The sequence below is a fragment of the Mastigoproctus giganteus genome, chromosome 11 (assembly GCF_048544385.1).
Source record: "Mastigoproctus giganteus isolate SK-2022 chromosome 11, ASM4854438v1, whole genome shotgun sequence".
NCBI lineage: Eukaryota > Metazoa > Arthropoda > Arachnida > Uropygi > Thelyphonidae > Mastigoproctus > Mastigoproctus giganteus.
Genome location: NC_143585.1, coordinates 150,097,495 through 150,109,750, shown reverse-complemented (window position 1 = coordinate 150,109,750; position 12,256 = coordinate 150,097,495). Strand labels below are relative to the sequence as shown.

Below are 12,256 nucleotides of genomic sequence, written 5' to 3'. Positions count from 1 at the left end.
GGCCTCTCAGAATCCTCCAGAGTGAAATTTCCCCTTTGGAATTCTCTATACCACCTGAATATCGTTGTACGATGTGGATAATCATCATCTAGTGCAAGAGTCATTTCTTCTAAGCACTGGTCTATGGTTAAACCACGCACGAAATTATACTGCAAAACTGTCCTTATCTCATTTCGTAACCACGATGCCATCGCAAGCACTTTACACTCTCACTACTAATGAATAACTGAACCCATCGACTTGGCGCGGCGGCTACTATGCACGTATGAACATGTCTCAACATGCAGCAACAAGCAGCTTCCTGTGATTCATTGTTGCGTCATATTGCAAAACTTCCCTAGTACCCTTTGTATATAAATATAGAGCAGGTCATCTGCTAATTTCTTTCAACTTTATCGGTGGAAAAGGTTTGATGCTGATGACTTGAATTTTTCTTTCTGTATACATTTTTACTATAGATACAACATTTATTTTTATTTCAAACTATATAGGTTAAGAAAAAGGTGTAACCATAAGGGCCCTAACCATCTCGATATATAGCTAAGTCATACTAATTCCAATATTAATAAAATAAACAATCAATATTACCATAATGTCGTTACTGAATAAGGCTTACATGGAAAGGCACGTCAACAGGGGATAGCACCTCTCAATACAGCAATACCCGCTTAGTATGGCTTCAAACAGCAACACGGTTTTCAATTAAGTTTAAATCAAAATATAACTTTCACTATAACACAGTTTTCAATTAAGTTTAAATCAAAAATTTACTGTACATATTAAAACTCATTCAAAAGCCTAGACAGGTACTATACATATATCCTGCGTTGTCATATGCTAGGTACGGTACATATATGCTGCGTTGCCAACTCTATTATCTGCGATGCACATTTGAACAATAGCTCCTTTCAGGCATTCAGCTGCAACATGCAACAGTGTTCAGTGTTAATTCCATCCTGGCGAGACGACATGATAGTTTTTCAAACTTTTCATTTCAGAATTTATTTTTTACCCCTTCAAATATAATCGAAAATAAATCTGCATCTTGGCTATAAATCACTGTCAACAAAATGCATTCTCTTTGGCAGAATGTTTTGCCCTATTTAAAGATTTCATTGGTTTTGAATAGTAAGTTCAGATAATTGCCGAAGACATTGTGAAGGTCGGAAAATACTGGGGCTTTGAAACTGCCAATGTACATGACTGCACTGACTCACATGCGACTTATATGATGCAACCCTCCTTGAAATTGACAAGAAAACTGCATATGCAGAAGAGGAAAACAATTCTGAAGTGGATAAGACTGAAGTGCCGCCAAAACAATTTTCAACAGAAGAACTGGAGAAAGTTTTTTGGGGGGTTGACTTGGCCTGCGAGGCAATTACGAATGGAGATCCGAAGGTTGAACGTATCATCAAGATACGGCAAATTTTACAAGATGGGATTCGATGCTACAAAGACTTGTACGCGGAGAAAAAGAAGCAATGGCTTCACCAGACTTCATTATTGAAATACCTAAATAAACAACTGCTTTTTTATATTTTTTTTCTCTCATCTCTCATGATGTTACCTTTTCATTAATAAATTTTTTTCAATATTTTTTTTTTAATTTCAAATCCTTTTAATTGGCTATCAAGTGCAAATTGTTTATAGATTTATTACAATTTGTTTATAGACTTTCTCTGGTATGCATTCAATTAAAAATCATTTTAATTATACCTCAATCAGCACGGTTTCACATAACGCAGAATCGTTTCAGTACCAATTATCAGTGCTATGCGGAGTACTGCTGTATATGCCATCAATAACAACATGAGTTATCTGTTTCTGCTAGTTACATACCAGCCTCACCATATTCATATATATTAAATACAGTATACACAATAGCTTTAAGATTAAATTTAAGTTTAAATTTAAGTAGCTAAATCAGCTAAAGTAACCAAAATAAATATGAAAGTCATAATATAAAATTAGAATGGCAGACTGCCAAAATATAACTGCTAGCCCTCCAGATACCCAAACTCTTAAACATTAATAGAATATTTACACAAGTATTTCTGTTTCCATAGCAAAATGGACATGAGGAAAGAATAGTGAGGGTATAAACCCAAAAAATTAGGCGAAAGGAATAGGCAACAAGTATAGCAATAGTACTCCAATCTCCCTCAAATTAATCTAATAGATTTTGAGGCATAAGATACAAGAGTCAGATAGCATAAAGGTAAAAGTAGAGATAAAGACAGCAAACTACTTCAGAAAATTAACGAGGCTATAAATCCCCATCCCTTAGCATGGCTCCTGGTAATTCATTGTATAAAGAAACTTGTACTAATCCAATTAAGATTAAAGGACTCAAATATAGAATTATGGTAAAGTTAAATGCAAGAATAACAGAAAAGTAAGTCAATCTTACAGAACAAAGCAAAATTAACCAATACATCTCAACAAAGCAAAATTTTATCGATACATCGGAGCAAACAAAACTTGGATAGACCCAAGCTGCTGCGTGAAGTGAAAGAAAGTTCAGAGTTGCATCTACTGTCATATGCAATTACAGAAAAGTTATTCTCCAATTAAAAGCATTGTGGACATAAGCCACCTCTGGACAAGATTAAAAAAAAACTATTTATTCCTTTCCCACAGAACAACTTTTTCAGAGCATAAGACACAGATCAACAGCTCTATGGGAAGTGCTTAATATGTACATATATACATACGTTCAGAATAAGACATCAATTTAGTAAATCCCCAAATTCCTAACTATAGTATGTGGGCAAATATTATCATGCCATAGATTTTTAGCTAATATATAGCTCTACATAAGTACTTAAATATGAATTTAAGAGGAAAACCATTTTTTACTCGGCTTGTTAATAAAAACTGTCAGAGAAACTTCAATATTATAGGGACTATTACATATTCTAATTAACTTAAACCTTGCGATAGAATTATATTGCTGAACCGATAAGTGATTCTACTAGCCATGTAGCATTAGATGCTTAAGTCCAAATGAGGCATCAGATTTAGTGTTCCAGAGTATGTTGGATAACATTAATATGCATTAAATATCAAGCAGATACAGTTGATAATGTGTAAAGGACATAACAATGATCTTAAATTTAGAAGTTGTAATAAAGCGCTATGTCTTACATGTCCAGCAATAAGCCATACACAGTTAGATACAGAAGCAATTAACTTCCTTGCTTTTTGCCAGCTAATGGGGTTGTTTATTTAATCAAATGTGGTGAATGTGATGCCAAATATGTAGGACAAACAGTTGGGCTGTTGCATTTGAAAATCGATGTCCACAGATCCCATATCAAGTCTTTCAGGAATAAAAATGATATTGAGCCACACCACTTTCAAATGCATAGTTTTAATAATATTTCTATCTCTATACTCGCCAGTGAAGGTAAATATAATGAAAGGTTGGGTTTAGAAAACCTACACATTCTAAAGCAAAAATGCTCTTTATCCATATGTACTGAACAGTAAGTTTAACAGACAATGCTTTGCTAGTTATAAGCAGGATCAATGTATATACAACGCATTTCAACTGATTGAAACAGGGGCTGTTAGACGTTACAGTAATAAGAGCTTACATGTTCATAGCAATAAGGATTTATGTAAAGCAGATAAAGTAGGTAATTTTTCAGAGTTGATAAAGTCTTGGGATCAACCTATAATCAGTATTAAATTTATTCATGACATGGTGTTTGGTATGAAAGTTAGCTGGTTGAAGGCTTTCCTGAATATATGCAGAAATCATAAATTTATCAATTCACACCTGAAGCATCTGCTGTTTGATATTTTTAAGTTTAAGCTGAGAAAACTTAGAGTAGTTACAAAGGATTTTAAAAATTTTAAATTTTTAAACAGGGTTTTAGATTGCATTAACCTAGAACAGATTCTTAACCACTTCAACTATGCTTTGCCTTTATCCAATTCAAGTATAGCTACTAGATTCAGCGATGTTAAGCCCATTAGCCTGAAGGTCTCTAATTGCAAACAAGAGGCAATAAATCTGAAGGTTACAGAGAATGATTCCCTCTGCTTCTGCCACTTACCAGAATATCAATCTTATGTTAATGTACACATTAACATATAATCACAGGGAACCTGAGTATAGTCAAAATGAGGTTGTCCTATGGTTTTAAGTTTAGGTCCCATTTTAGGGCAAGTGTTAAGAAAATTTGTAAGCAAATTTATATATTGATCTAATACAGTTTAGCTAAAATTGGCGTATATATACAGCATACCAGTAGAAGCATTCCATATGTAGACCTGTTTTGCATACAAGGCACTGGTTAAACAGATTAATTGTAAGTTCAAATGGTATGATAAGGAAATGATTTTTGACTTGAAGTTAATTAAGCAGCAGTTATTGGATTTGCAATCTAGATTTATTATAACCACGGTTGATAAAGCAGCCAACAACTATGGTATTATTTGTAAAAAGTTGTATACAGCCACTTTAGCTAATGAGCTCAACAACTGTACTACATACAGGATGGAGGATATTAACAATAATATTACCAGTAAAAGGATGATTGCAATGAGTAAAAGGTTGAAACTTAGCTGGTATAGCACTAAATTTCCATATGTGCATTGGATCCCTAAATTTCTTAAAGTTCCCTGTTGCATTTACATTTATAACTTCTTGTAGAGATAGTTATATTGAAATACAACATAAAAAGCTAGAATCTTTGTTAAAAATGGTATTGAGTAAGGTGGGAGATTCTAAGATTATATTAAATAATAGAAAGGTTTTGGAGTACATGAACACAAATAATGCAGGCATATCGGCATGTATGATTTCAAAAATCTTTTTACAAGTATTTCACACGATAATTTAAAAATGGTTTTGAATGATTATTATAATGAATATAATAGTGTTATTCCATGTAATAAGTTATACTGGGATAATTTCATAGATTTGTGTTTATTTAATTGTTTCATTGTAAATGGTAGTGTCTTATATAGACAGCATACAGGTATAGCCATTGGAGCATGTAGTTCATGTATTGTGGCCAATCTACATTTGCATCACTATGAAAGTAAGTTTAATAACAGTACTATACTTTATAGATATATTGATGATCTTATTGTTATTAATGAGCCAAATATTTTTACAAGAAATGGCCATTTTTTATCCTACGGATTTGTAGCTTGAATGTACAAATAAAGTGAGTTTTCTGGCAGCCACATTTCTAGATATTGATATTAAAATTACACCTGATAAAGTAGTTACTAAAGTATATGAGAAACATAAAGATTTTAATTTTGAGACTGTCAATCTCACACATTAGCATTCAAACATATCCCGCAGAATTCATAGCAATATAATTCTATCACAAGGTTTAAGATTAATTAGAATATGTAATAGTCCCGATAATATTCTAGTTTCTTTGACAGATTTTATTAACAAGCTGAGTAAAAATGGTTTCCCTCTTAAATTCATATTTCAGTAATTATGTAGAGCTATTTACATAGCTAAAAAACTATGGCATGATAATATTTGCACCACATACTATTTGGGGATTTACTAAATTGATGTCTTATTCCGAACGTATGTATATATTAGGCACTTCCCAGAGCTGTTGATCTGAAAAAGTTATTTTTTATTTTTTATTTTATTTTTTTTTTTTTTTGGTAGTTGTTGGCGCATCGGCTTCTGTGGCCATAATGCACCTCCCAAGGTTTTTGCAGTACTCTGATCCAAGCCCGAGGCGGGATTCGAACCCGCGACCTTTGGGTTGCTAGGCAGGTACTTTACCCACCCGGCTAGCCCGGTCGGCTGAAAAAGTCGTACCCATAGCTGTTCTGGTTCTAGATATTATTGCCGTAAACATCTTTGCTGCAAATATTTTCGCCGTGAGGCAATTTTGACATAAAAGATAAAATAATGAAAAATAAAAGTGGGACATTAAAAAAGGACATAACGAAACATGAAAAATTAATAACGATATTAAAAAGCCTTTATTGCGGAAAATGAAAATACAAAATATACATTTAAAATGCGGGTAGATTCCTGCCAATACTGCACAAATAACTGATATTTTATTTTGTGGCTCGTACCTAAGCATTTGTCTTCGAAGTCTTTCGTCCAGAGTATTATACATTTCTTTGCTTGTTGATTCATCTCCTCATTCTGCATCGCACTTTTTCTTTTTCGCTAAAATTTCTTCTTCTACTAAGAGAGGTATCATTTTCCAAATACCAGGATGCATATTTCAAACTGAGCTTTGTATTGTGTTGTGAAAGCCTTCTACACTGTTGTTCGTTCTTGCCATATTGTCACATGTCCGTTGATAGACGTTCCAAAGTTCTATGGAAAATGTGGGTTCAACTCTGCACCTTTGAGGCCCTCAGCCACTTTCTCCTACAATGTAGTGTGTTTCAAAATAAGAAACCAACTCTTGGGGCAAATTATTGTCATCTGTCAGCTCGATAAAGCCATCAAAAATGTTGCTAACTGGAAGAAATGCTAACGCTGTAATGCCTAAATTCGGCAACTGTTTGAAAGCGCAACTTTTGTCTAATATCAATGATTTTGCAGTAAATGTTTTTGGCCATATAAAACAAACAGCCAGTTATAGTTGTATTCAAGTACAGGTTAGAGAAAGCGATGATACTTCCTTTCTCAAAGTCGATCATTAAGGATTGAGAATCTAAGGTCGGACATAAGTTCTTTACAACATAATAAAATCTGCTGTAAGTTTCTTCAGATTTCCCTGGAAGTAAAATGAACAGACGAGGGATGCTGCTATTTCTTATCATTACATGTAACATATCTAACTGGCAGTAAATATCTCGACTACATTTAAATGTTCCATCACATGCCCAGTCCTTAGATTTCACCAAATCGTCTAAGCCAGATTCTGTGCCAAGTACTAAAATTCTGTCTACATCACTATCAAATAACAAAACATTTTCACTGTTTTCAAAAAACTTATACTCATCAGCAATCATGTAAACATTTATTTTTTTGGGGATAGGAGGAGCTTGATTCATCTTTTGCCTCTAACTTCTAATATTGCTTGATAAATTTGTTAAAGAAGGCACTAGAGAACAAGCTGTTGTATCTAACTTAGCTAAAGAATTGATAATGAATGCTCTCGAAGTCTGTTGTGAATTAGTAGCTGCTTCTTTTATAACTGCCATAGCTTGGTAAAATTTTGGTTTTGACAGGTGGGAGGGATGACGGTGCTCACTGAAGGTCTTGCAAGCTCATGTGTTATCATTTTCTAGTATAGAATACAATCTGGCTTTACACTCTCTTATTTCATGCTTCAAGTAAGTTTTATCACCGTATTTTCTATCAAGTCAATATACATAGTTGTTTGCATCCAGCATTTTAAGACCACCACATCTACTCGTCACTGGATAGACCATTATGAGGGCTAAGATTTATATAATATAAAATTGGGGATACTGCGAGAACTTTGTCATGGAAGAAATGAAACCAAACTGTCAACTGGCTGAAACACATTAAGTCTGCCAAAGGCGGTAGTTCCATCAAGATAGAAACTGCAAGAACTTCGTCAATAGAGAAATGAAACCAAACTGTCAACCAGTTATTTTATCTGTTATTTAATTTTTATTTTAATAATAATATATTTAATATTATTAATAATATAAAAATGGGTGTACTGCGAGAACTTCGACAATGGAGAAACCAAACTGTCAACTAGCTTAAATACATTAAGTCTGCCGAAGGCAGTTGATTCGTCAAAGGAGAAATGAAAAGAAACTGTCAAAAAGTTATTTTATCTTTTATGGCAAAATTGCCTTACAGCAAAAATGTTTGAAGAAAAAAACCGGACACGAGTTGTTCTATGGGAAGGAATAAATATATATTTTTTAATCTTGTCCAGAGGTTGCTTATGTCTATAATGCTTTTAATTGGAGGATAACTTTTCCGTAATTGCATATAACAGTAGAGGGAGCTTTGAACTTTCTTTCACTTCATGCAGGAGCTTTGGTCTATCCATGTTTTGTTTGTTCAGGTTAATTTTGTTCAGGTACTGGTTAATTTTGCTTTATTCTGTAAGATTGGCTTGCTTTTCTATTATTATGGCCTTTAACTTTAATTCTAGGTTAGAATCCTTTAATTTTGGTCCTTGAAGTTGTCACAGACATTCTCTTGAGGTTGACCCAATTTCGGCAAAGTCCAGATGGTCTATGACAGGCAAATCCTTTGTTTGCACCTTCACGATGGGTGGGACTGTTAGTAATCCTGGGTATAACGTACAATCACACTGTGCGTGACCACCCATGTGTCAACCAACGTAAGCGTGGATCAAGGTGTGGTGCCCACACCACATGGTGGAATGCCGCCGCTCGGTGTTACCAGGAAATGCTAGGTGGTATGTGACTCTCATCAACCGGTGCAATACCACCACTTTGCTTATTGGGGGCTTGAAGTGGTGAACCCATGTTTGGTCTCCAGAGCCAAGTTCCAGTCAACCTTTCCCCATCTCTTCCATCATGCAGTACAGCTGATGACTTTTGAGGTTATGATGGACATCACGGCAAGATACAAACTTTCTTACATTGAGGGTACAGCTCTAAAACGCTAGTTAGTACACCGCTCTAAAGCTGCTAGTTAGTACACCGGACAGAACCTAATGGTAATTCTTTAGGAAGCTTCCAGATCAGCTAGTGTATAATCTTGCTACCTCTACTCTGCCAGATAGTAACTGGGTGGAATCTGAGTAGGGTGTATGTGGGGGCCATTGTTGAGGCCACATGTCAAGGATCTGAGTATATTCTTACCACGTGTATGCAATACCCAAAAATTTCATTACTTCAAACAGCATATCCCCCCCCCCCTCACTTTTTTTTACTACTGAATACACCATGAATTGTCAAACTAATAGAGCAAGCTTATCTGCGAAACGATCTAAACCTCAAATACTTCCAAGTTCATTTCACGAATATACGTGGTCTCAATTGTAATCTCAACAATGTCCATTTCCACTTGCAGTCTGCCAAACCCCATGTACTCTTTCTGAGAGAATCGCAGTTATCGACTGATTCAACTATTGCTCATCTCAGTTGCCCAAATTATTCGCTGTATGATTCCTTTCACCTCAAAGGTGGTACTTATGCATATATCCATTCTGATATTCCCTATCAGAGACTTGGTAATTTGGAATCTCCTCTTTTTGATCTCCTCTGGCTTAAAATCTCTCTACGTCATCATGTCAAATTCATCTGTTATCTCTACAGTTCTCCCAACTCCACTAATCATTTGGAGCTCTTTGAATTCATCTCACTGCAACTTGACTTTCTCCAGTCCAACTTTCCAAACAGTGAGGTAATTTTCCTTGATGATTTTAATGTTCACAACAGCTGGCTTCCGTTTTCTAGTCACACCAACCCAGATGGTCGAGAGGCTGAGGTTTTTGCAATTACTAATGACCTTGCACAGATTGTTTATTTACATACCAGAATACTGGACAATCCTAATCATACGTCTAACACACTTCATCTTTTTCTCACAAACAACCCTTCTAAGTACACGGTTGAAGAGAGTGGTCCTTTAGGCACCACAGATCACAACTTGGTGATTGTCTCTTCTCCAAGGGAGACGAGACAATCACCAATCATTCACAACCTCATGTTGTTTTGTGTTACAAGAATCCAAAATGGGATGACTTACGAGATTTCTTTTCTTCTTTTCCTTGGTAGGACTACTGTTTCAAAACTTCTGATGTCAATTTTTGCTCAAATCGTGTCAGTGAAATTAATCTGGTAGGAATGGAATACTTTATCCCACACTCCACTTTAAAATCTCATCTTTTATCTAAATCTTGGTTTTCCAATAAATGTGCTAAGGCCATTCAGGAGAAGAATGCTGCATATCGTAATTGGCTTGTTTCTAATACTTCAGTTTCATTTTCTGCCTACACCAAAGCTCGCAACAATTGTAAAGCAGTTATTAATCAGTAAAAACTAGATTTTGCCAGGCTAAGAGTAGAAAACTTTCCCTAATGGTAGCAGAGCATTCTGGTCTCTTGCCAAAGCTATTGGCCACAGCTTTTGCCCATTTCTGTTCCCACCTCTGTCAAAACCAGATGATTCTGTAGTCACTTCAGCCAAGGATAAAGCTGACCTGCTAGCATCCCATTTTTCTTCCAACCCATGTATTAATGATCTCGGTAAAACACCTCCCAACATTCCCAACACGTTCCATTCATTGCCTCTTGAAGTTTTTCGTTAAAAGGATGTCAGAAGAGTTTTGACGTATCTTGATGCTAAGAAAGCTCCAGGTCCTGAGGGTACTTCTCCATTTGTTCTCAAAACCTGTGCTCCTGAACTTACTCCTATTCTTTGCTGCCTTTTTTCACTTTCTTATTCCAAAGGTGTATTTCCTTTTGCTTGGAAATTTACTCATATCCAGCCAGTTCCTAAAAAGGGTAACAAATCCCTCCCATCCAATCATTGTCCCATTGCAATTACTACTACTCTTTCTAAAGTAAGGGAGAAATCAATTAAACCATCAACTCTTAAACTACCTAGAAACATTCCGTCTGATCAACGATCGCCAGTATGGATTCCGTTAGTGCCGATCCACTGGTGATATTCTGGCTTATATTACCCATTTATGGACAAATTCAATGTAAAAGTTCAGTGAAACACAAACAGTTGCTCTTGATGTCTCAAAGGCTTTCGATCGTGTTTGGCATAAAGGTCTTCTAAACAAGCTTCCATCTTATGATTTGTCAACTATTTTTAGTAATCCAGTTTTCTCTCTGATCGCTCACTGAGGGTGATGGTAGATGGCTCTCTGTCCTCTAACTTCTCCACTAATGCTGGTGTCCCCCAAGGTTCAGTTCTTCCCTCACCACTCTTTTCCTCTTTTATATTAATGACCTTCTTCCATTGGCTGGAAATCGTTATCTATAGTTTTGCCAATGATAGCACATTGCATTCTACTTCCCATTTTGAGAAACCTTGTCCTTCTCAATCAGCTTCAACTTCTCGAATATCCGCTACCAATTCCTTAAATGCCAATCTCCAGGTAATTCTCCAGTGGGGCAGAGACCACTTACCTGATTTCAATTCTTCTAAAAGTCAGTCTTGTCTTATATCTCGCAAAAAGGATTCTTCTGCTCCTATGCGTATCTTTGCTGACACTCCGATTTCTAGGCAAGGTGATATATCTCTTTTGGGGAATACCCTGATTTCTAATCCCTCTTGGCATAAGCACATTACAAATATTGCTTCCTCTGCATCTAAAAAACTTGGGTTTCTCTTTCGCTCTCGGCGTTGCTTTTCTTCCAAACAGCTGAGCACTATGTACAAATCGCAAATCCGCCCTACCATGGAATATTGTTCCCACATCTGGGGCAGTGTCCCCAAAACCTCTCTCAGGCTTCTAGATTCCATTCAAAAGAGGGAAGTTAGTTTAATTAATGACTGATCTGTAACTGAGTCTCTGCACTCGCTGTCTCACAGACATATACTGTTTCTGCTGCATGCCTTTTCTACATATACTTCCATGGGCACTGTTCTTTTGAATTGGCATCTATAATTCCCACTCTCTCTTTCAAAACAGTCCACACACTTGCTGCCACCAGCCAACATCCATTTACTATCCAACTTCAAGCTCACAAAACAAACTTTTCGTCTTCCTCATTTATTCTTTCAACTGCCATTTTCTAGAACAACCTTCCTTCATATGTCTTTCCTTAAAATTACAATCTACAGGAGTTCAAGTCTAATGTCAACAAATATCTTCTCTCGTCTTCTCAACCTTCATAAATACTATAGGTTCTAATACCTCTCGTGTTTTGGGTTTTTATTTTAAAAAAAAAAAATCTTAATTGGATTAGTACAAGTTTCTTTGCACAACGAATTACCAGGAATTCTGCTAAGGTACGAGGATTTAGACTCCCAGTAATTTTCCGAAGTTGTTTGCTGTCTTTACCTCTACTTTTATATTTATGCTATCTAACTCTATTATCTTATGCCTCAAAATCTATTAAAGTAATTGGAGGGAGATTGAGGTACTATTGCTATACTTTTGCATATTCCTTTCGCCTAATTTTTTGGATTTATGCCCTTACTATTCTTTCCTCCTGTCCATTTTGCTACAGAAACAGAAATACTTGTGTAAATATTCCATTAATGTTTAAGAATTTGGCTATCTGTATTTTGCCAGTCTGCTGTTCTAATTTTATATTACGAGTTTCATATTTATTTTGGTTACATTAGCTCATTTAGCTACTGAAATTTAATGTATGTT

General features: G+C 35.6%; 1 protein-coding gene across 1 annotated transcript in view; it reads right to left on the bottom strand.

Annotated features, from left to right (window-relative positions):
• SMC2 (structural maintenance of chromosomes 2) overlaps window positions 1–12,256 on the bottom strand; it is a 640,522-nt gene that overhangs the window by 370,974 nt on the left and 257,292 nt on the right. The gene's annotated exons all lie outside the window — the stretch shown is intronic.